Source organism: Pinus tabuliformis, chromosome 2_1, assembly GCF_031772625.1.
Source record: "Pinus tabuliformis cultivar Carrire ecotype Pingquan chromosome 2_1, CPIR1, whole genome shotgun sequence".
In the NCBI taxonomy this organism is placed as follows: domain Eukaryota; kingdom Viridiplantae; phylum Streptophyta; class Pinopsida; order Pinales; family Pinaceae; genus Pinus; species Pinus tabuliformis.
Genome location: NC_142299.1, coordinates 958014260 through 958037482, shown reverse-complemented (window position 1 = coordinate 958037482; position 23223 = coordinate 958014260).

The following is a 23223-nucleotide window of genomic DNA, read 5'->3' as shown; positions in this document are numbered from 1 at the left end:
CACAAAAAGAGATTGTGCAACGAGCAGAGTTTTACATAGTCGTTGGTCAACTATAATCACAAATATCTAATGAAAGTAGATCGTATTTACACTAGTAAAAGAGACTCCCAAATGATTGATGCTCAAGAAAAACAACTATATTATTAAAGCATGCATTGTCAAGGGATTATGAGAGTTTTAAAACCGTAATTATTTTAGTTTTCGTCTAATTTTAATATTGTAGTTTTAATTTAGTTCTAAGTTTTTAGATATAGTTTATTTATATTTTTCCAAACTTAGTTATATTTTAGGTTTTAATTTTCTTATTAGAGTTACTCTTATTTTAATTATATGTATTCATTTTCTAGTTTTTTTTTCAGAGAGTGAAAATCAGCATATATTATATTGAGAAAATATAAGAATATACATATAAACCATTATAGCAGGCGTGCTATTGAGCCTCAATATCAGGAGTAGTCCATCCAATAACATTCCAGAGGACATGTACAGGCCATGATGAGACATAGGGCCGGATAAGATCAAAAGGAAATCCATATGACGATACAACGAGATGCTAAAGACAGAAAAAAACAGAAAATAGCATGGAGCCTACAATAATTTGCAGAGCCATACAATCCTGAAGCCGAGAGACTAAAACCGTTCTGACATTGCACAGCGAGGAGGAGCCAGTGATATAAAAATGGCCAGGAACAAAATAGAGCCAAAAACCCACGGCCGCTTTAGAGGGAACCTGTGCAAAGACATGAAAACTTGAAGAAGGAACAGAGACATCAACATGATGAATTTAGCATCGCCGATATGTGAATGAGAAGGGAGAGGATTGGTTCTTTGGAATCCTGAAAAATGCATGCATTTCTCCACTTCCAGAGACACCAACAAGTAACTTTAGTGTAAATGTTAGTTTTATTTTATTTAAATTTAAGTTTAGTTTTTAATTCTCAAGGAGTTTAGTTTAATTCTTTATATATATTTTGTAGATATTAGATTTTATTTAAAGTTTTATAGATTTGGTTTAGTTTGGTTTTTTAAGATCATATCTAGATCTTAAATCAAATTAAAATATATTTAATTTAATTTTATAAGATTATTTTTGTTTTGAAAGATCTTATGTTTTGATGCATATTGAGAATGGAGGTTAATAATGGAAGCCAAAGATCAAGGAGAAACAAAAAACAAAATCATATGATTATAAAATGAGCTTGGACATGCATTTGTCTTGATTCCAATTTTTTGAAAAGGAGAAGGCCTTTGGGCTATCGTAGCAGTCAAATCCTTGGAAGAAATTGAAGATTTTGGACCAGATCTAAAGAGTTGTATTACAACTTCAAGAAATTCCATGTTATCATGAAATTTCTTGAGATTTTATGTACTCTAAATGCTTCAGATCATATTTGGAATTCTTGTACACTATTGTCAAAGTTAATGGTTGGTTGATTGCCTTCATTTTATTCAATTTTGATTCATTTTTTGTTCTAGATAAGTGTTTAATTTGTGGGTTTTGCACTATTGTAAATTCCATTGAATTGTATTGTTTCTTTAAATTACTAGAAAACTATCTCTTTATGGTGGAACTAATTGATATCAAAGTTGAGAAATGAATTTAGATATAGTGTATGTTATTATTGAAAATTATATTTAGTGGTTTGATGACATGTTTATCTTTGTTTTAATTACAATTGTATTATGAGAACTATTTACTTAATGCAATTGCACTGGTGATTTTAAATTCATTCATAATTGAACTTAAGTATGTATTCATTTGATTGTTCATAACTATTTATGGAGATATTCATATATGCACATCTGCCTTATTAGCTACAGATCATATGTGTGAAATTTTAAACTCTGTTACAATTACTGGTTATTATTCTCCTACCTATTTAGATTATTTATCTTATGCAATCAACTTGTGGCAAATATTGAATAAAACACAACTACAACTTCACTAAAAATAAATAATCATAGGAACTTAGAAAATTATACAAACACACACACTCACAAATAATGAACACTAGTATTTTCATACAAATATACCTATAAAATACCCTGAAGGGAAAACTAGTCTATAGATGAGGGTTTTAATTATTAATTTTTTCAGAAAAAAATATTACAACCAGTTGCCGTAAAATGGCAAAACTTTGGAAGATTATTCTAATCTTTTGCAAGTCTCCCTAACCTCCTAGAAGCTATTTTACCCCTAGATCAAATTCGACCTCCCTCTGAAGCTAATTATGACTCACACGTGCAACCTGACAGATAAACTTGACCATATTGGTAACTCCCAATGGTTGGGAAAATTAACTCAGCCTCGATTGGAAAATATCAACTTCTACTGTCAAATTGATCTCTCCTATGCAAATTCCTTGCTATGGAATTTCTCACTCTCTGAGAAATTCACATTTCCTTCTAGGGTAATTTTCACCCCCTGCTAAAGAAACTCACACTGTTGGAAAACTGGCCTCTCTTTGCAGAAAAATTAATCTCCAACTCTCCCTAGAAATCGTTGTGAATAATCTCTCCAACAATCTCTGTTGAAATCCCTACTGCTAATGTCCCTACACTGCCTATGTGCCCTTGATATCCATACAACTCTATGTCTCGATGTATTATGATCCCATGCTTGTTGCACATAATCCCTGATGAATTGGTCTTTGATGTCTATATGCTTGGAGCTTTCGCGAAACACCTGATTTTCTGATAACCTGATGCAACTTTGATTGTCATAGTGTATCATTGTCGTCTTTATCCTCTTACCAAACAAGGCTACCAACAACTTTTGAAGCAAAATGGCCTCGCTGTAGCATGCTCACTGCTATGTACTCTGCCTCAGTACCAAGAAACAACTCCTAGTCCCGTGTTGAAGCAACATCCTGAAGTTATTTTCCAATCTATTGTGTTACCTGCCCGTTTGCATTAATATAACCCACCAATATAACACCATCACCTCAAGCATATCTAAACCCATACTCGACTATGCCACACAAATACCTCAACACATGTTTTGCTCCTATCCAATGCACTATCTTTTGCTCCACCATGAACTGCCTGAGAGAGTTTATTGCATAGGCTATGTCTCACTTAACGTTGACCAAATATATGCGATAACATATCAAATGTAAATAAAAGGTGGGGTCAACCTCATTTTCCTTGGATGCATCTATCTTCCTCCAAATTGTGATCATGGGAGTAGACATGGCTCTGCAATCCCCCATCCCAAATCTCCTCAGGATCTCTATGTAGTATTTCCCTTGATCAAGGAAAATCTCACCATCCATCTGCCACAACTTCATGCCTAGAAAATAGTGCATGAGCCAAAAATCCTTCATTTTGAACTCATCTGGAACATCCCTCTTGCACTCCTCGATGAGCCCCAGTGAAATTATTAAGAATAAGTCATCCACATAAAAAACAAGAATGAGAACATCACCCCCAACCACCAAGTAGTAGAGGTTTGAATCTGCCTCACTCTTCACAAAGCCCATGCCCTACAAGTATCTATCGATGTGCTCATACCACACCCTGGGAGCTTGCTCGAGCTTGTATGAAGCTCTCTGCTATTGAAAAATACAACAATAAATTGTCAATTTGATTTTGCCTTGATTAAATTGAGAAAATTTGAATTTCCACATCAACAAACAACTCGAATGCAATTAACTTGTGTGACATGGCTTGTGTCACCTAGTTTACTCAGTAAATTCGATTTAGAGGGCTTGGAGTTCAGTTAAGCATGTGTGATTGCTAATTTGTGGCAATCAAGGTCAGTTATTTCAAGTTTCTTTAATTTAAACGAGTTCCAACTATCGAAGGAACTAGTGGAAGGTCAGTTGTGCAGTGAGACTTCAGTCTAACTCAATGATAATCTAGTTATCTGATCAATTAGCCCAAAATAGCTAGTGCATACAAAGAATTCGAATTGCCTGACTGTAGTGAAGATTCCAAGGCAGTGTAACATCAATTGTAGACTAGTCTTGAGTATACAAGTGTTGCATGCAGTCATATGATCAACATTGGGAATTTCTCAATCATTTTAAGGAATTTCCTAAATAATAGGTGCCTAATTTCTCAAATAATTGCAGAAGGAAATAAGGGCTCAAGCATAGGCAGAAATTGACTAAGTCTAGGTAAGAGCTTCTTAGTTGGCAAAGAGATAGGTTATTCACTTGCAAGTTGTGCTTAGTTGAGCAAAGCAATTGTAATACATCTCCATTCATCAAGCAGACAAAGGGTGTTTTAGAAAATTTTTTTCCCCTGGAAAACACTGTGTGCATGTGTGTTAATTCTCATTGCATGTTTATGATTGATGTTCTAGATTGTGAATTGAATTTCATAGAGTAGTAGAGTAGGTTTGTGTCTTGTGATTTTGATTATAACTTCATGAGTAGTTGCAAGTCTACAACATAATTTCTACATGTTATTAGAGAAAAAAACACATTAGAGTAGGAATTTTAAATTTGTTTCTCAGGGGGCTTGAATTTGCAGTTTAGTGTAGCAGGATCTCTTCAGAGTTGGGAAGATGACCATCAACAAGCTGAGACTAGAGTATGCTTTGGAAGGCATCTCTAATTTCATTGCATGGAAGGATCACATGGAGGTGATGTTGGATGACAATGGATTTCTAGAATACATTAAGACAAATGTTGCAAAACCACAGGAATCTGATGCACATAACTTATCCCAATGGAAGGGAGATGTATCCAAAGTGAGGAGAATAATCTTGGAGGGAGTGCAAGACCACACAGTCAAAAAATATCCATGGGAAAGAAACTCCTTATGCAATGTGGTAGGCACTGACAGATCTGTTCCAGAATAGCAATGACCATATGAAACTGGTGCTCAGGATAAACTTCAAAGTATTAAGATGCAAAAGAATGACATTATTCAACAACATTTGAGCAAGTTCACATAAGTTTGTGATGAACTTGCAGGAGTTGGTGTTACTATTTCAGATGATGACTTGGTAAGCCTAGCCCTTCTAGGCCTTCCCAAGAGTTGGCATAACTACCAAGATTCGGTGAAGGGAAGGGAGAAACTACCTAATTTGGAACGCTTACGATCTGATTTGGTACGGGAGGAAATAAAGCGGAATACCAAAGATGAGACTTCATCTAAGGGCGAGGATGAAGAAAACACTGCATTGGTTGGAAAAGAAAAACAATGTAAACTTTGAAACAAGAACTATAAACTCAAAACGAGAACTCTAGCCAAAAAATCCCCAAAAAACCCCCAAAAAAACATGAAAAACAGTGCTAAAAACGAAAAGTGATGATGCTGGAATAACATTTTTGTTGTTTCTAGGGTAAATTTTCAACATGTTTTAAAAATGGCAGTGAGAACCAATTGTGCGAAAAACACCCACAAAACAAAAAGTGTTGATGCTGGAATAACAATTTATTTATTTATTTATTTTTTTGTGGTAAATTTTCAACATGTTTTAAAAATGGCAGTGAAAACCAATTGTGCAAAAAACACCCTCAAAACGAAAAGTGTTGATGTTGGAATCACATTTTTTTTTTTTTTTTTTTTTTTTTTTTGCTTCTAGGATAAATTTTCAACATTTTGAAATAATGGTGTAAAAGATTTTATCATGACTCCGAAAAACATTAAAATTTCAAAAGAATAATGGAAACATAAAATTAAAAATAAAAACAATGAAAAAAACAAAAAAGAAGTTAAAAAAAATAACAAAACATAAATAAAAATATATTTTAAAAACAAAACATAAAAAAATTGAATATAGAAAAAGACAAAAAAAATCAAACATAAAAAAAATTAACAAAAAAAAAATAATCATAAAAATGTTAAAAAAACAAAAAACAAAATTGACCTATAAGATAAGAATTAAAAAACTAAAAAAAATTAAAAAAATATAAAGAAATAAATAATAAGGAAAACACCTTTTCAAAAAAAATGTTTTTTTAATCTGTAAACCATTAAAATTTTTGGAAAAAAAGAACAGAATTTAAAAAAACTATAAAATTAAGTAAGTAAAAATAGAAAATTTTAGCAAAAACTGCAAAAAAAAAAATTAAAAACAAACTAGATTAAAAAAAATAGAAAAAAAAGGAAAAAAAGAAAAAAAAGAAAGAAAAAAAAAAACTACTAAAATTAAGATTAAAAACATTTAAGAAAAAACCTAAAAAAACAAAAATATGGTGAAATCAAAAAAAGAAAAACCAAAAAACAATTAAATTTTTTAAAAATATACATATTTTCAAATTAAAAAAATAAAATTCAAAACATTTAAAATAAAAATAAATAAATTATTTCTGATTAAAAAAAACATTTAAAAATTTATATAACTATATATTTTGATTTAAAAGAAAACATTTAAAATTTAAATTAAAAAAAAATACATTTAAAATATTAAAAAAAAACAAAAAAATTGGTTGTCCCCACCCGGCTACTCGTGGAGGTGCAGCCGTGGGCGGTGCCCGGTGGCCAGTGGAGGTGCGGCCCTGGGCGGCGGAGCTTCGCCGCCCAGAACCGCTCCCCCACCGGCCGCCGGGCGGCGATGGGCTGATTCATGCAGCTTTGCCGCCCAGGGCTGCGCCCCCATGGGTGGCCGAGTGGCAGCGAGCCGATTCATGCAACTCCGCTGCCTAGGGCCGCGCCAACCGATATTTTTGTTTTTTAAATAATTTTTTTAATAATTTAAATGTATATATATATATATATATATATATATATATATATATATATATATATATATATATTAATTTTATTTTAAATGTTTTTAATATATATATATTTTTTTCCCCTGGAAAAATCAATATATATTTCAATAATAAGCAGTTTTACATATTGTCTGTTAAAAACAGAGTTTCTTCAAAAGCTGTCTGTGCAGTACCACGCAGGGCATGCTTATCAGTTCATTCTATTATGCTGTTCATCTTAACAAAAAACCAAAAATAGCAGTATTGTCTGTAGAGAGCTGTCAAAACATAAATATATTTAGTGATCTATTTGTGGGTCCAGGGTTGGGTATCCTGGATCTATGTATGGCCGATGATAGAATTTTTGCTCCTGTTGATCATTAATCTCTGTAATCTCCCATAGTCCTCTGTCCATCAGCGCTGCCTCCTTGGAAAGTTTGTCGGCACCCTTATTGTGTTCCCTGTATATATGAGAGATAGAAATATGGTTAAAAGCTGCTTTGAGATCGAGTGCTTCTTGTAGAATAGTGCTGAGAGAGTGCATGTGACATATAGCTGTGCCATTAATCCAATTAACAATGATCTGAGAATCTCCATAAATATTGATGTTAATGCAATGGTGTCTTAATGCAAAGTGTAGTAGGTGTCGAAGTGTAATCAGTTCAGCATAGTTGTTTGTTCCGACTCCCAGGCCAGCCTTGATGTTGTAATGATGGTTCTCTGTTACATAGAGTATGAAACCACCTCCGCAGCTTTGTTGGTTTGCAGCACCGTCAAAGAAAGCCCAAGGCATGCTTGGGTCGATGGGTGGAGGCGGAGCAGGTTGTCGAGAAGGCGGAGGGGTAGGATCGGGCAGCTCCTTCAGGGCAGCAACAATGCTAGCTTCGAGTAAGGGCCAGTGGATGGGCTTCTCATCAAAAATGGCTCGGTTTCTTGATTTCCAAATAGCCCAGTTAATAATGATGGGGAGGTTTATCACTTTGGTCCCTTTGTTTTTCTTTTCCCATTCATTCCATGCACTAGTGATGTCCTGTCCCTCCCATTCTCCTGTGTAATTTATATGCGCCCTGAGATTTCGCCACAGGTCTAATGTTGCTCGGCATCTCATGAATATATGTTCTGTCGATTCCGATGCTTCCTTGCAGAGTACACACCAAGTAGGTCCGTGTATGGCTCTCTTCGCAAGCTGATCACCTGTGGGGACTTTGTTCCTTAGAATGCACCAACTGAATAATTTCGATCGGGGGGATGCGGCGCATTTCCATATGTTTTGCCACCAACTTACGATTTCTCCAGGCTTTCGATGTTCGATGAGGTATATATAGCCTTCCTTTGGTGTGTATACCCCGTGCTCTGCTCGATGCCATACCAGTTCATCCGGCCCCTCCGAGATGCGGATATGTGCTTCCGTTAATGCATCTCTGTACTCATCCCATATGGTATGCCATCTTCTCGGGATATTTAATTGATTTGCCGATTTCCATGCTTGGTGAAATATATCAGATTGGGCTGGATCTGCTATCTGCGAGATGACCTTTATGTTTTGTGCTGCTAGAAATGCAATTAGCTCTTGAGGGAGTGTATGTCTGCCACCACTTCCGGTCCAAGGATCCAGTCCAATTCTTGCACTGTTACCGTCTCTGATGCGCCATACTAAATTATCCCTGATGAGTGGTAAGGAGTGCAGAAGGGCTTTCCAAATCGATGATATACCTGCTTTGTTCCAAGAAGGCAATCTAGCCCAATCTATGATGCTGTGAGGCCAGATATATTTATGGAAAGTGATGTTTGTCCATAGGCTGTGGGAAGTTAGGAGGGCCCATCCCATTTTTCCGGCCAGTGCTTTTGCAAATATCGGGAGATCCTTCAGCCCCCAACCTCCCCACTTCTTGGGCAGGGCTATCTTATTCCATCCGATCCATGCGAAGATTCGTTTGTCTTGATTCCCTGCCCATAGGTATCGATTGCATAATTGTTGCAGCTTTGCCAATATGTTCCGGGGTATCCATGCCATAGCCATCCAGAATACAGGGGTTGCTTCCAGAACAGCTTTTATCAGGATTAGTCTCCCTGCCCTTGAGAGATACCTGTGACTCCAGCATGATAATCTTTTTTCTATTTTCGCCACGAGCCATACCCAATCAGCAATCTTCTGACTTGTCGGTTTGAGCCAGTACCCCAGGTATTTGAGCCCTCTATCCAGAGGCTGGTGGGAATATGGAAAAGCCGTTCTAGCAGCATGAGATTCATTTACAGTGGTGTCAACCATAGTGATGGTGGATTTTGATCTGTTTACTTCCATCCCTGTTGCTTTTGAGAACAGGTCGAGCAGGCGAGAGAATGCTGTTGTGTCCTGTATACTTCCATCCAGTAATATCAAGACATCATCCACAAAAAGGAGGTGAGTAAGGTAGCAGATGTCTGATATTTTAAGGCCCCGGATATTACCCTCCCTGTTAGCAGTAATCAGGAGCCTACTAAGAGCTTCAATTACCAAGAGAAAGAGCAATGGCGAGAGTGGGCAGCCCTGACGGAGTCCTCTTTCAGAGTGAAAGAAGTGGGAGGCAGATCCATTGATCAGAATACTGAAGGTGGGGGAGGTGATGCAAGCCATTATCCAATTTATTAATGAATGAGGGAAGCCAATATGAATGAGGATCATTTTGATGTACAACCAGCTAGCACGATCAAATGCCTTGGAGAGATCAATTTTCAGCAGAATACATTTGAGGTGTTTTGTCCAGATGGAGTGGATTGCTTCCTGTGCTGATCCTATGGCTTCATGTATCTGTCGATTCTCTAGAAAGGCAAATTGTTGTGGAGAGATATGCCTGGAGAGGATGGGCTTGATCCTGTTAGCTATGATCTTAGATATAATCTTGTAGAGCACATTACAGAGAGATATGGGGCGGAAGTCATCGAAGGATGATGGATTGTCGGATTTAGGGATGAGGGCAATAAATGTAGAGTTAATGGCATGATAGATACTTCCCATGGTCCTGCTCTCCTCAACAACTTTGAGGATGTCTCCTCCCAGAAGCTCAAAAAATGCAGAGTAAAACTCTATAGTCCAACCATCCGGTCCCGGACTCTTCTCCTTCTTGAACCATTTAATGGTGCTTTCCAGTTCTGCCATGGTGACAGGGGCTTCCAGATCCTCTAAATCTTCATCTTCTACAAATCTTGGGAATTTGGAGGCCACATTGATGATTTCCGCCAGATTTGCACCCACAGGGCTCTTGTATAGGTTTCTGAAATGTGTGGTACCCAAGTTGGATAGCTTGTTGAATGTATCAGCTTGTCCTCCCTCGGGGAGGGGGAGGTTCCAAATGGTATTTGCCACTTTCCTTCCTTTGGCAAAGTTATGGAAGAATCTGGAGTTCTCATCTCCAGCTTTCAGCCATATAGCTCTACTGCGGAGTCTGATGGATTCCTCCCTTCCCTTAAGGATTGCATTCCTCTGATTTTCCAGATCCACCAGTCGGGCTTTGTCATTCTGTGTGAGGAACCCTAGATTTCTCTCGTCCAGAAGGCCCTTCAATTCGTCCTCCACCTTGATAAGCTGCTCATCTTCAGTCTTCTTTTTCTCTTTTGCCCAATTGATCACTAAATGTTTTAACTCTGTTAGGTTTTTTACGAATCCCCTTGCCAATGAAGATTCTCTATCAATGGGATGATCCCTCCAGAAAGATGTGATCAGGTTGATGAAACTAGGATCCTGTAGCCACAGATGGTTGAATTTATATGGCGCCTTTGGTTTCTGTTCCGGTCCTCGAATTTCCAGAACTATAGGAGTGTGATCTGAGATGCCTCCACTACTTACCCACTGTTTGTATGAATGCAGCCGGTTAATCAGAGGTTCTTTCATGAGGAATCTATCCAATCTTCTGGCCAAGGCTGCCTCCCCAGTTCTTCTATTTCTCCAAGTAGGCTGCAGCTTCTGAACAGGGATATCAATGAAATCGTGCTGTTCCAATAATTGTCTCATGAAGTTTGTAATGGGGTCAATCTGGGCCGCCTCACCCCAAGACTCATTGAAGCCCAGGGAGAAGTTCAGGTCTCCCCCGATGATGGTGTGCTCGTGTGATAGAAGGTTGCAGCTGAGCAGTTTTCTCCAGAATTCTTCCCTCTGATGACAAGGGCCGTATATGTTGATTATTCGGAAGGGAAGCCCGAGATCGATGGAGATGATGTCTGCTCCTAGGAATCCCTGTCCGCCCCAGGATGATACCAGCTTAATCGTGCTGGGGTTAATACCGAGCGCCAGACCTCCCGATCTTCCCAAGGCATCCATGGCTATGAATTGCCATCGAGCCCCTACAGAGGCTAGTGTGCGAGAGCAATGATCTGCCGATCCTAGGGTTTCTTGTAACATAATGACATCCGGTGACTCGACCTCAAAAAGTCGTTTAAGGGCAAGCTGTTTTGGGGCGCTTGCCATCCCCCTACAATTGAAGGAGATGTACTTCATGGTGGTCCAACCTTGGGGGGATTTGTCGCTCTAAGGACCCCTAAAATGGTGGCTTGACGCCCAGCAGCAACTTCTGCGCCCGCATGTCTAATGGCTTTATTGAGGTTTGATTTACGACCCCGGGAGGAGTGGTACCCAACATCAAGGGGGACAATACCCAGTCCAGCAATGGTTTCAGATGCCACCGGGCGGGGAGCCCGCGGACGAAGGGAGTAGGGGTGAGATGAATTCGACCGAGGTGATATGGGCGAGAGGGGGGGAGAAGAGAGTGGCAGGGAAGGCGGAGCCGGTGAGATCGTCGGGGGAGGAGGAGGGATATCACAATGTGCCATAGTGCATGCAGATGAATCATTGAACACAGGTGAGATAGATGATATAGAATGAGAAATAGTAATATTACCCGGATCCTTCGCTGCCGCTGCTGCAGCCCGCGCCCGGGTCAATGGAGGTGCAATCGGACCAATTGAATGCTCAATCACTTTTGCAGGAGTTCCTCGGGGCTCCGCACTGATCTTTGGCGAACGAAGATTTGATGGAGGAGCATTATTCCTTGGAAGGTGCGGCGAAGTTGGGGGAGCCCTGACCGGGTCCGGTTGAGCTTGATGAGTTGCACCGTTCTGACTGATGATTAATGGGCAATCCTTATAAACATGTCCAACTTGGTGACAGCAGTTACATCTGAAGGGGACTCCTTCATAATCCAATATCTGAGTTCTGCTGAATTTCCCCCATCTCAGGGTCATTTTACCCACGAGTCCTTCCCTGGTATCCAGATGTACCAAAATTCTGGCCATAAGCTGATCATTTGACTCCTTGTATGATCGATCATGGTCAAGGTATGTTCCCAGAGCATTCCCAATCTTGATGAATGCCTCCTCTGTCCAGTATTGTAGAGGAAGCCCTGGCAATCGAACCCAAATAGGTCCTGCACCGATCTGCTCACGTTCCGGGTCAAATAGAGGGCTCCATCTTTTCAAAAGTACTGGTGCCAATTCTATGTGCCAGTACTGTGCTAGGACGGTGTTCGTATGCTCCTCTTTTGCGAAATGGAGTGAGAACCAGCCTCTAGGATGCCTTTGTACCTCTGGCAACTCCGAGAACAGTTCTCCCCAAATTTCTTTTACCCAAGATTTCAGTCTTTCTGCCGTGAAAATTCGCCCTCTCACGTGGCCTACCAGAGTCGTTTGAGCCAGTGCCATGGACTCTTCAAAGTTGGATGGATCACCAAATGATACTGAAATGTCCTTTGCGATTTCTCTGATACACTTAGTCTTCTTTGAGCGTGGAGCTGTGGGGTGATCCACGAGCGGATTTGATGACCCGACCCCCACGGAGGGTTTAACAGGATGGGGGTGAATGGGTGGAGTACTGAAACTGCCCGAGGGCCTGTTATCCACAGTACTCAAGGGGATTTGCCCCGACGGCCTGCTATCTCGGGGATGACTTAATAGATCGGCACCGGAGGGATTCGATGCATGAGCAGAGGGTTGGTGTTCATCGGCCCTAACCCCCGCAAGATCGGCGACAGGAGGGATATCAACTGAAGTAATAGGGGGAATTTCCTCAGCCCTAGCTATCAATGGAACGGAGGGTTCAATGCTACAGGGCGGTGAGGGGAAATTGATAGCGAAATCATCGGGCAGGTAGGATGATAAGAGGAGGGCGGTTCCAGGAGAGAGGGGAGGTGCCTCCAATGCGGGTTGAATGGGCGAGCTTTGCAGGGAAACCACAGGATTAGATTGCTGAACGGCGAGGCATGGAGCAGCAGGTGCAGGAGGTTGTTTAGGGTTTCCAAAAATGGTGAAGTCTTCAAGTGGGTCCGCTGAATAATCAACCAGCTCCATTTCCTCGGTATTCTCCATGCCGGTCAACTGATAGATAACCGCAGTCCCTGTCAGCTGTCGGATATCCGGGCATCCAGATCGCCGATTCCTCCTATCCGGTTCTTGCGCTGTCCGGTCGGCGAGACTTCCGTGAGCCTGTATCTCCTGCAGCGTATGTCTAGCCCTAATTCGTAGCCCCGAACCTGGTGACAATGTGTCCGGTGACCTGCGGCTCCTGCGGTTTAGATCGCGCCTGCGGCTATGCTAGCCTAACCCTCGACGGTAGCTCCGCGCCATCCCTCATCCCCCAGTCAGGTGATGGGTGTTATTTGTAGAGAGAAACGAGAATATAGTCGATCTTCTTTCATGTTATCAAGCAATATTGTTTTATTCTGTATTGATTGTATTTATTATGTTTTTAATATATATATATATATATATATATATATATATATATATATATATATATATATATATATATATATATATGTATTCTTTTTTAAAATCAAAAAACATATTTTGTTATATATATTATTAAAAATGTATGTTTTAATTTTTTTTTTTAATCGTAATATATGTTTTTTTTTTATATTTTATTTTTAAAAAAAATTCAAAATATATGTTCTTTAAATTTTTTAAATGGTTTAAAAAAAAACATATATATATATTGAAATTTAAAATGTTTTTTTGCTCAGATTTTTCGGAGAAATCATATAGCTAACAACGGGTGACGCGTTTTGAACCTAAATCTAGGTTCGAAACACGTCACCCTTTGTTATCTATGTGATTTTTCCACAAGGTCTGAGGAGTATATCATGAATCACATACAATCTGAGGATATATATATATATATATATATATATATATATATATATATATATATATATATATATTAAATGGTTTTTTATAGTTTTTTTAATCTAGTTTGTTTGTTTTTTTTAATGCTTTTTAAAATTTTCTATTTTTAGTTACTTAATTTTATAGTTTGTTGTTTGTTTTTGTTTTTTCCAAATTTTTTTTATGGTTTACGAGTGTTTTTTTTTTTTTGGTCTTTTTTCATATATATTTTTATATTTGCTTCCCTTTTTTTTTTTAATGTCAAAAAAATTAGACATAAAAAATTTTAAAGTGTCAAAAAATGTAACATTTAAAAAAATATCCACACTTAATACACTAAAAAATTTAAAGTGTCAAAAATAAGCCCTCTAAAAAAAAGATTGATGCTGCATCAACACATTTCAAAATCAACATGAAAATCACTAACATTAAAAAAAAATATTTATATTTGATACATAAGAAAATTTAAAGTGTCAAAAATATGCTCTAGAAAAAAAAATGTATTCTGCATCGCCACTTTTCAAAATTGGGTCACTTTTTTGCTACCTCTACAAAACGGTAATCGTATCAGTTCCTGTTTCAAAGTTTACATTGTTGAAAGAAGGGAAAAGGGAAGAAATCTCAAACCAATTCAGAATCTAGCCAAGGGGGCAAGAAGAAAGATTTGTCCAAAATTAAGTGCTTCAATTGTCATGAATTCAGGCACTATGCCATGAAATGTCCACAGAAAAAGTCAAGCAAGAAGACCTCAAGAGGAGCAACAGGTGAAGCTTTCACTTCACAGTTCGCTTGACTTCACCCTTATTGCATGCATGGCCTGCACAATGATGGGGAGTGTGTGGGACTTGGACTATGGTGCTTCGTTCCACATGACAGGGTGCATATACTTTTTCAGTACCCTAGAGGAGAAAGATATTCAGATGTACATCGAGCTAGGGGATGAAGAAAGATACAGTGCGAACGAGATTGGTACAGTCACCTTTCAGAGGGAGTCAGACTCCCCTCTCAGACTCAAGGATGTCATGTTCATTCCAAGCTTAAAGACGAATCTCATCTCTGTTGCAGTTTTGGAAGACGAAGGTTATGATGTGATCTTCAACAAAGGGAAATTATTCCCGAGACACATAGCCATGGGATAGGTGAAGCAGATTGGGGTTCGTGTGAAGAACCTGTATAAGCTATATGTGGAAGATTGTGCTGCATTAAGCACTAAGGCAGAGAAAGTGTAGAGCCGTGATGTCAGTGAACTTTGACACAAAATATTTCGCCATTTGCACCATGGTGTTATAGACATTTTTGTGCCTTACAGCATTGAGCACGAAATGTCCATAATCTAAGGGATCCAAAGTCCCTAAACATGTTGTTCCTACCCCTAGAGGAACAAGGCTAACAAACCACAGCAATTCACAGAAGTTCTCCACCTGAAACTGCTAAAAAACAAGTCAATTCAGGATCATTTCAGTGGCTACACTAGCTGTTTGCGCTGAATGTCAAAGCCAACACTGGCTACCTGCATTGAATGTCAACTGGAACAAAGGCTACTTGCGCTGAACGAGAATGGACAAGTGGCAGGCTCATTTCTCAAGGTGTCAAAACCCAGGAAGCTTCCAAAATGACACTTGCCTCAGGGAATTCGACTGGTGATGAGTAAGAGGTTCCAAATCTCCAAGTGGAAGCAAGAACCTCCAAGTGGACTCAAGAACTGACAGAGGGAGAGGACACTAGTCAGATCTCAAGATGACTCATCCTCTCTCCAAACATCTATATATGGATCTCTCCTCCATGAGATCTAGAGGCTGGAATTTTGTTATTGCAAAGAATTGCTGTTGGTTTGAGATTGGAATCATTGGGTGCTTAATGCTTTGAAAGGGGTGAAGATAGGAATTCCATTTGCTGGGAAGGAGATGCTGGATTGGAGCCCTCTCGGTTGTATCTCTTCCTGAACCTTGTTATTCATCAATAAAGCTATCTTGGTTTCTCCTATATGCTGATGTATTTTTGATGTATGAATGTATTAGTGTGTTTGGTTTATTTCTAATCCTAAATCAGTTATGAATGTGAATATCTGTCTTTGTGTAGAGTTCTTCTCTTGTCGCAAGTAGCTGTTCTCTTGTCGTAAGTAGCTGTTCTCTTGTGATCTTGCAGGAAGTTGAAGCTGGATAAGCAAGAAGGCAAGTAGCTGTGAACTCCCAAAGAGAAGAGAGACCGGATCGAGGGACAAACGGAAGATACCGGTAAGTCTATTGATCTCTTTTCTTTCACATTTCATAAAGGAAGAAACCAGAATAGCTGTACTCGTTTGTTGCTAAGGCACTGTCACACCTTAGGTGGATAGTATCGTCCTGCATAGGCATTTTTCCCCACAACAAATTGGCGACTCCGCTGGGGAGATTTGTTTAGTCATTTTATTTGTGCTTCTATCATTGATTGTTTCATAGACTTGACAGCAACAATCGAACTGCATCTTTCCCGGATGAAAAGTAGACAGTTGCTGCTTTGATCCAATTGCTGGACTTGTCTATGATCTGAACAATGGATTCACAGATGATTTGATGATCCTTGTGATAGATCTTAGTAGCCCTTCAAAGCATCCCTTTGATTACACCTTGCTTGTTGCTTTTATTTGGCCTGAAACAGTGAATTAAATAGCAATCTGTGACCCAGAACCTGAGGGAAACGAGAGTTTCTCCTTCAGCGCAGACCCAGTGAAGGGATTCTGCATTTCAACGCAAGTCCCGTGAAGGCTACCTGCGCTGAATGTCAAAACCCCTATGTTGAGGTTGCGCTGAACCAATTTTTCCTTATGCAGCTGGGGTTCTCTGCTCTGTTTTGCCTTGTTTTGATCTCTGATTTTTGCAGCCTGTAACCAGCATAGGTACCAGTCTGATAACTCCTTTTCTCTGCTTAGATTCCGCCTCCTTTTGTACAAAAAGACTGTGAGTGTTTTTATGTGTTTGTGGCATCATTTACAGTTTTCCTTTGCATGAGTGAAATAGTCATCCTGTAGCCCTTGATTCAGATCTGTTGATTGTGATCTTAGAAGAGAGTTCATTGGCTGTTTGCAGATTGATTATACATTTACTTTTGCCTCTCTTTTAAGTGTCAAAACAAGTCTTCATTTCGAAAATCGTTAAGTGTTGTAATCTCTTCTATCTTCTCTGATTTCGAAAAAGTAAACTTGTTTGTATTGATTATTTAAAAGCAAATTCAAAGTTGTACAAAAAGATTTCTTTGTAGGCATCAATACTAAGAAAGCGGAAAACAAACACTTGCATTGTGCATTTGCATTTGATAGTTTGCATGTTGGATTTAGGAAAAGTGCATTAGAGTGTGCTGATTGCTCTTTGAGAAAAGATGGTGTCTTTCTTTTCCCTTAGTAGCTAGGATTTTCAAAGTTGAAAAGATATAAAGCTTGCTTATCATCTTTAGACTGCATTTAGGAATTTGTATCATACATCTCGTGGTGAACCTTGAAAGGCAAACTTTAAAAAGATCAACCTAAAATAAATTGAATGAACTTAACAACGCTTTGCAACATAACACACAACATAGAGGTCTAGGCTAGAGACGTGTTCCGGCGTCATTAAGCCTGGTGACTGTCGATCTCGTGGAAGGTGGGTGATTCCTCCTGAGGGACGATAGCGCCAGTACGGATTGTGCTCCCACGTACCGTCGCGTATATATTGGGAGACCCCTATAGGCATAAAACCTTTATCCTTAGGAAGCCGTGTCGACCGCCCTACTGATCGCAATGCACTGAACACAGCATTCAGGAAGATCAACCGCCCGTACCCTAAAAAGTATTCTGCGGTTTTGCGAAAAGTTTGGCACACCCTCTGCCTAGAACTCCAGAGCAGTTCCTTTTGGCCTTTTTCAGACTCTATAATAGAAAAAGTCCATCCGAGCATTTGTCACTTCGGGCTCGTTAAAACATCGAAGGAGACTAGAGTTATCTTTAGCTTTTTCTCGACTCTTTAAAACTGAAAAAGCAAGTTGTGTCTAAAGCGTCGTTAAAATTTATTTTAAACGGAACAATCACCCTTTATTCCTGCGTTGATCTTTAGGTTGAAAAAATATAGCACTCCAACCAAGGAATTCCCCTTGGTGGAAATCCTAGTCCCTTCTCCTCTTGGGGAGATGTTGGTGCGCCCCACATGGCCACATTGTCGCTTCCAGGACTGACAATTGGCCTGCCAGTCTGGCTCTTTTCAACCAATGTCGTTCAGAACACCACCATTCCTGAACAGTCGAGTCAACAGTTAGATCAGACCAGAGTTGCCCACCAGCCTTCTACTTCATCTTCCTCTCCTCCTTCCTCTTCGCTTGACGGAACCGGTAAAACAAAAACCCAGGTTCCTAAGGAGAAGAAGGAAAAGAAGAAGAAAGAGAAGAAGAAGAAGGAGCCAAAAGCGACTGGGGGCAAACAAGTGTCGTCTGACAAAAATCCACACACAGCACTGACCAGGCCTAAATCGCCATGTGTCATATGCAAGGGAGACCATTTCCACAGAGATTGTCCCTTTATCCCTCGAATACTAAGGGACTGGTCTCCCTGTTTGCACAATTCGGTAGCATCAACCTCTGATAGCCATGTTGACTGGTCACCGTCAACTAGTGAAAGTGAAGCCACAGGACAGAGAGGGAAAGCTAGATTTCCCTGCAAACTGTGTGAAGGCGATCACGCCATCCACCGTTGTCCCTTCTTAGACGAGGCTAAAAGAGTTCTGGAAGATCGCCCGATTCTACGAGCGCAACTTCCTCCTGGATATCAAAAACTCCTGCCAAGTCCTTCACTAGTTGAGAACCCGGCTGGCCCACCCAGGTGGTCAGCCGAAGCACCTATCATTGAAGATGAACCGTCTGGATCCATGCCTGACGGAAGTCAAAAGGTTGAGACGGCAGTTGACCCGGTTTTGCCTTCAGAGGCTTTATCTTCGAATGATACCATCACAGAGGAGAATAAAGACGACACCGTCCAAATTCTCTTCGTCAACACTGACTCTGATGAACAAGGGGGCAATGCACCCATTCCTCTATCGCAGGAAGGAAGTTCGTCAGAGCGATATCCGGCCGTCTATTCGGTCCCACCACCAAGCAACTTGGTTGTGTCCTTTGATTGGAACCAACTAGGCAGACCCCGGTTGCCAGCAAGCATACCATTCAGAATTATCGTTCAAATATACAGAATGGTAATGGCTGGCACTATCATTGATGAGGGGGCATCTGTGAGTATCCTTTCCTCTATTGCTTGGAAAGCGCTTGGTTCGCCAGCGCTTTTGCCTGAAATGAGAAATCTATCAAGCTTTGATAAAGGAACCAGTCGACCTTTAGGATCCTCCCCAATGTGCTTATAACATTGAAAGGGAAGACCGTTCAAATGAACGTAATGGTCGTTCAAGGACCCTTGGATTATAACCTACTCCTTGGAAGAGACTATATATATTGCATGGGAGCCATCGTCTCCTCACTCTTTAGAGTAATGTGTTTTCCGCATGAAGGAAGAGTGGTCAAGCTCGTGGACCAACTTTCATTTCCCGGATCACGCATCGCAAATAGTCACGTACCATCCCTAAATGGTCTATTCACGCAAGAAATGTCTCAACCCACGGTCCGTCCTCCTGATGAGCGCGAGTAATCCGGGAGGATATGACTGGAACCCAGGGGGCATGCGTCCTGGTCTGCTTCGGTAGGAAAACTTTGGGTATAGAGTAGGTTTCCGCAGGAGAATATGACTAGTCTGTACCCCGCCCTTGCTGGAGAGGGGTTATTCTAGAATAAGATTCTTTTGTCAAAGTTATGTGAGTTGACAGACGGAGTCTCTCACCTTTGTCTATTTCGGTAGACATTGCTGAGGAAGTGTTTTGTTTGAAAGATTAACGAGACAATCTTTGGGTAACCTGAAAGAGGTAAGCCTCTCTCTTTAAAACAATTGTTTTGAAGGAAAAGAAGTAGAGGTAACCTTGAAATCGTACTTTATACCTGGGGGCATGCAAACCTTTTTGGAGTGCAAGCAAAGAGCGGTTGTTTATCTGCTTTTTGGGTTAGCCGTTTCCTAACTTGCATAACGAAAGGATCCGGAGCAAAGCTTCGTGGGATGAAGCTCCATAAAAAATAGCATCTTCACTGAGACATTCTTATCATATGACTGGGTATTCGAGCAATTTTAGCACAAAGTTCATGCTCGTTAAAAAATAAATGCAAGATCCGAGCAGTTTTAGCACATAGTTCATGCTCGTTAAAAAATAAACATAAGATCGAGCAAATGTTTCCACCCGCGTTTAAGCTCGTTAAAAAATGAACTATCCCGGTAAATAACCACTGTGAATGTAATATCATCAGCCATTAAAGCCTTGGTCGTGTTCGCACCGTCACCTCCACTTTTCATTTGGCCGATCGTTCACCTCCATATGTTTGTTTACCCATTTTGAGGAACAGCTGCGAAGAGTGATTTCACCTAGCCATCCTTGTGACACTGCCGTGATTGGAAAATTCCAACCTGTACCTGGAATCAGCTGCTAACCCTGTTTATCACTCGTTCCTCAAAAGACGAGTCTTCTTTAAGCTCTTTTCAACTGACTCGTAAAATATGAAAAGATTGCCGAGTCCTTGGCCTTCCAGCTCGTTAAAGGGACAGGAAGAGCTATCCCTCCTCTAGATTTTAATCTTTTTGGACCTGAGGGATTATTGCACAAAAAGATCGAGCGCTTGTTTTGTTCGGCTCGTTAAAACTATCGAAAACTCATCCCTTCTGTATTGTTTTATACTTTTTCGGACTTAAGGGATTAGATGACGAAAAAGGAATTTTGGAGTTAACTTTATGTACCTTTTCAGACTCTCTAAAAATGAAAAGGACCGAGTTATCCTTGTCGTTAGACTCGTTAAAATCATTAAATAGCGACAAACTTGTCTTTAGACGAGAACGAGTTTCACTATCGCTAGGCTCGTTAAAACATAGCGATGGGCTTGCCCGAAGGGCAGGTTATAGAACAAGCATATGTTATCCTCCTCAAGCTTGACAAAAATAAAGAGGTACTGGTCAGCAATGACTGGGGAAAAATTGGGAGAAACTAAAGAAAACTTTGATGGTAGCAAGTCGCTCTTGAACATGGCACTTTTCCTCCGTACCACAATCGGGTTGGGTTGTTTCATTCACCGGTCACATCCATGGTCTCGCCATACCATCCATATTTGGGGTAATGCTACCGATCCATCGTATCAGTGTCACCACATGTTCAAGAGAAGTCATTCAGAAGAGTCAACCGTGTCCCATCCACTGCCATACATTATCCTTCATCCTTTCATGACCGCCACCCTGGATCATATGTCACAGATCGTTTTCACCTCCATTAAAATCATTAGCTCCGTTCCGTGTCACTGATGTGGACATCAACTCATTATCCAAGAAGTTGATCTAGGAACAACCCCTTCAGTACTTTGAAGCTTGCATGCCACAATGGCAAGTTTCTCACTTCCGGCGACAGGTATACATCAATGACCTTCGACCGAAAGATTTTGCGTGGTGTTCGACGCCAAGTCCTTTATTCACACCACGTGAATTGTACTGCAGTACCTTGAGGGTCATTATCATTATTGGTGATTCCTCTCGCGCTTGTTAACGGTTTACATCATTAACCGGTAATCAAGCGATGTCTTTCCATGTTCGACTTCAGAACATTTCTCACATGGATCGACTTGTACTTAGAGTGAAGATCGAACGAGTTTGAAGACCCCGGATCTAGTTTCATCCATCCGGGCTGCGATATATATTCAGGAAAGATAAAGACATTGACATGTACATCATTACAACAGATAATCATCCTACTCTAAGGATGATAATTTCATCAAAATTATCAGTCTACCATCAGACGATTGTCTGTTCTATGTACAGAAAAATGAATTTATAAAGCTGAGCATGGGAATGCCCGCCTCAGCTAGATCATGAAAGCAGTATGAAAAATAATGTATTGTATTGTATCTTATTACAGGTCTCCTCCCAGCATTGGATGAACTTCGGATCCCCCTGATAAAGCATTTCGCCCGATAAACAGCCTCATACTTTAGGGGGCAACTGTTATAGACATTTTTGTGCCTTACAACATTGAGCATGAAATGTCCATAATCTAAGGGATCCAAAGTCCCTAAACATGTTGTTCCTACCCCTAGAGGAACAAGGCTAACAAACCACAGCAATTCACAGAAGTTCTCCACCTGAAACTGCTAAAAAACAAGTCAATTCAGGATCATTTCAGTGGCTACACTAGCTGTTTGCGCTGAATGTCAAAGCCAACACTGGCTACCTGCATTGAATGTCAACTGGAACAAAGGCTACCTGCGCTGAACGAGAATGGACAAGTGGCAGGCTCATTTCTCAAGGTGTCAAAACCCAGGAAGCTTCCAAAATGACACTTGCCTCAGGGAATTCGACTTGTGATGAGTAAGAGGTTCCGAATCTCCAAGTGGAAGCAAGAACCTCCAAGTGGACTCAAGAACTGACAGAGGGAGAGGACACTAGTCAAATCTCAAGATGACTCATCCTCTCTCCAAACATCTATATATGGATCTCTCCTCCATGAGATCTAGAGGCTGGAATTTTGTTATTGCAAAGAATTGCTGTTGGTTTGAGATTGGAATCATTGGGTGCTTAATGCTTTGAAAGGGGTGAAGATAGGAATTCCATTTGCTGGGAAGGAGATGCTGGATTGGAGCCCTCTGGGTTGTATCTCTTCCTGAACCTTGTTATTCATCAATAAAGCTATCTTGGTTTCTCCTATATGCTGATGTATTTTTGATGTATGAATGTATTAGTGTGTTTGGTTTATTTCTAATCCTAAATTAGTTATGAATGTGAATATCTGTCTTTGTGTAGAGTTATTCTCTTGTCGCAAGTAGCTGTTCTCTTGTCGCAAGTAGTTGTTCTCTTGTGATCTTGCAGGAAGTTGAAGCTGGATAAGCAAGAAGGCAAGTAGCTGTGAACTCCCAAAGAGAAGAGAGACCGGATCGAGGGACAAACGGAAGATACCGGTAAGTCTATTGATCTCTTTTCTTTCACATTTCATAAAGGAAGAAACCAGAATAGCTGTACTCGTTTGTTGCTAAGGCACTGTCACACCTTAGGTGGATAGGATCGTCCTGCATAGGCATTTTTCCCCACAACACATGGTGCCTTAAAAATTATGCATCAAATATCCATTGGCCTCCCCAAAGGAGTACATGATCAACAAGATGTATCTTGGGGAACTATGCAAAATCTATATTGCATGATTGGGACAACAAAGCACATGCAGTCTTGGAAAGGATCCACTTTGCTATCTGTGGAACTTTCTCGATAACCTCCACTGCAAGAAACAAATATTTTGTCATTTTTATTGATGACTTCTCAAGGAAGTGCTAGATCTTCTTCACGTGGAAGAAAGATGAGACATTCTCCAAGTTAGTAGAA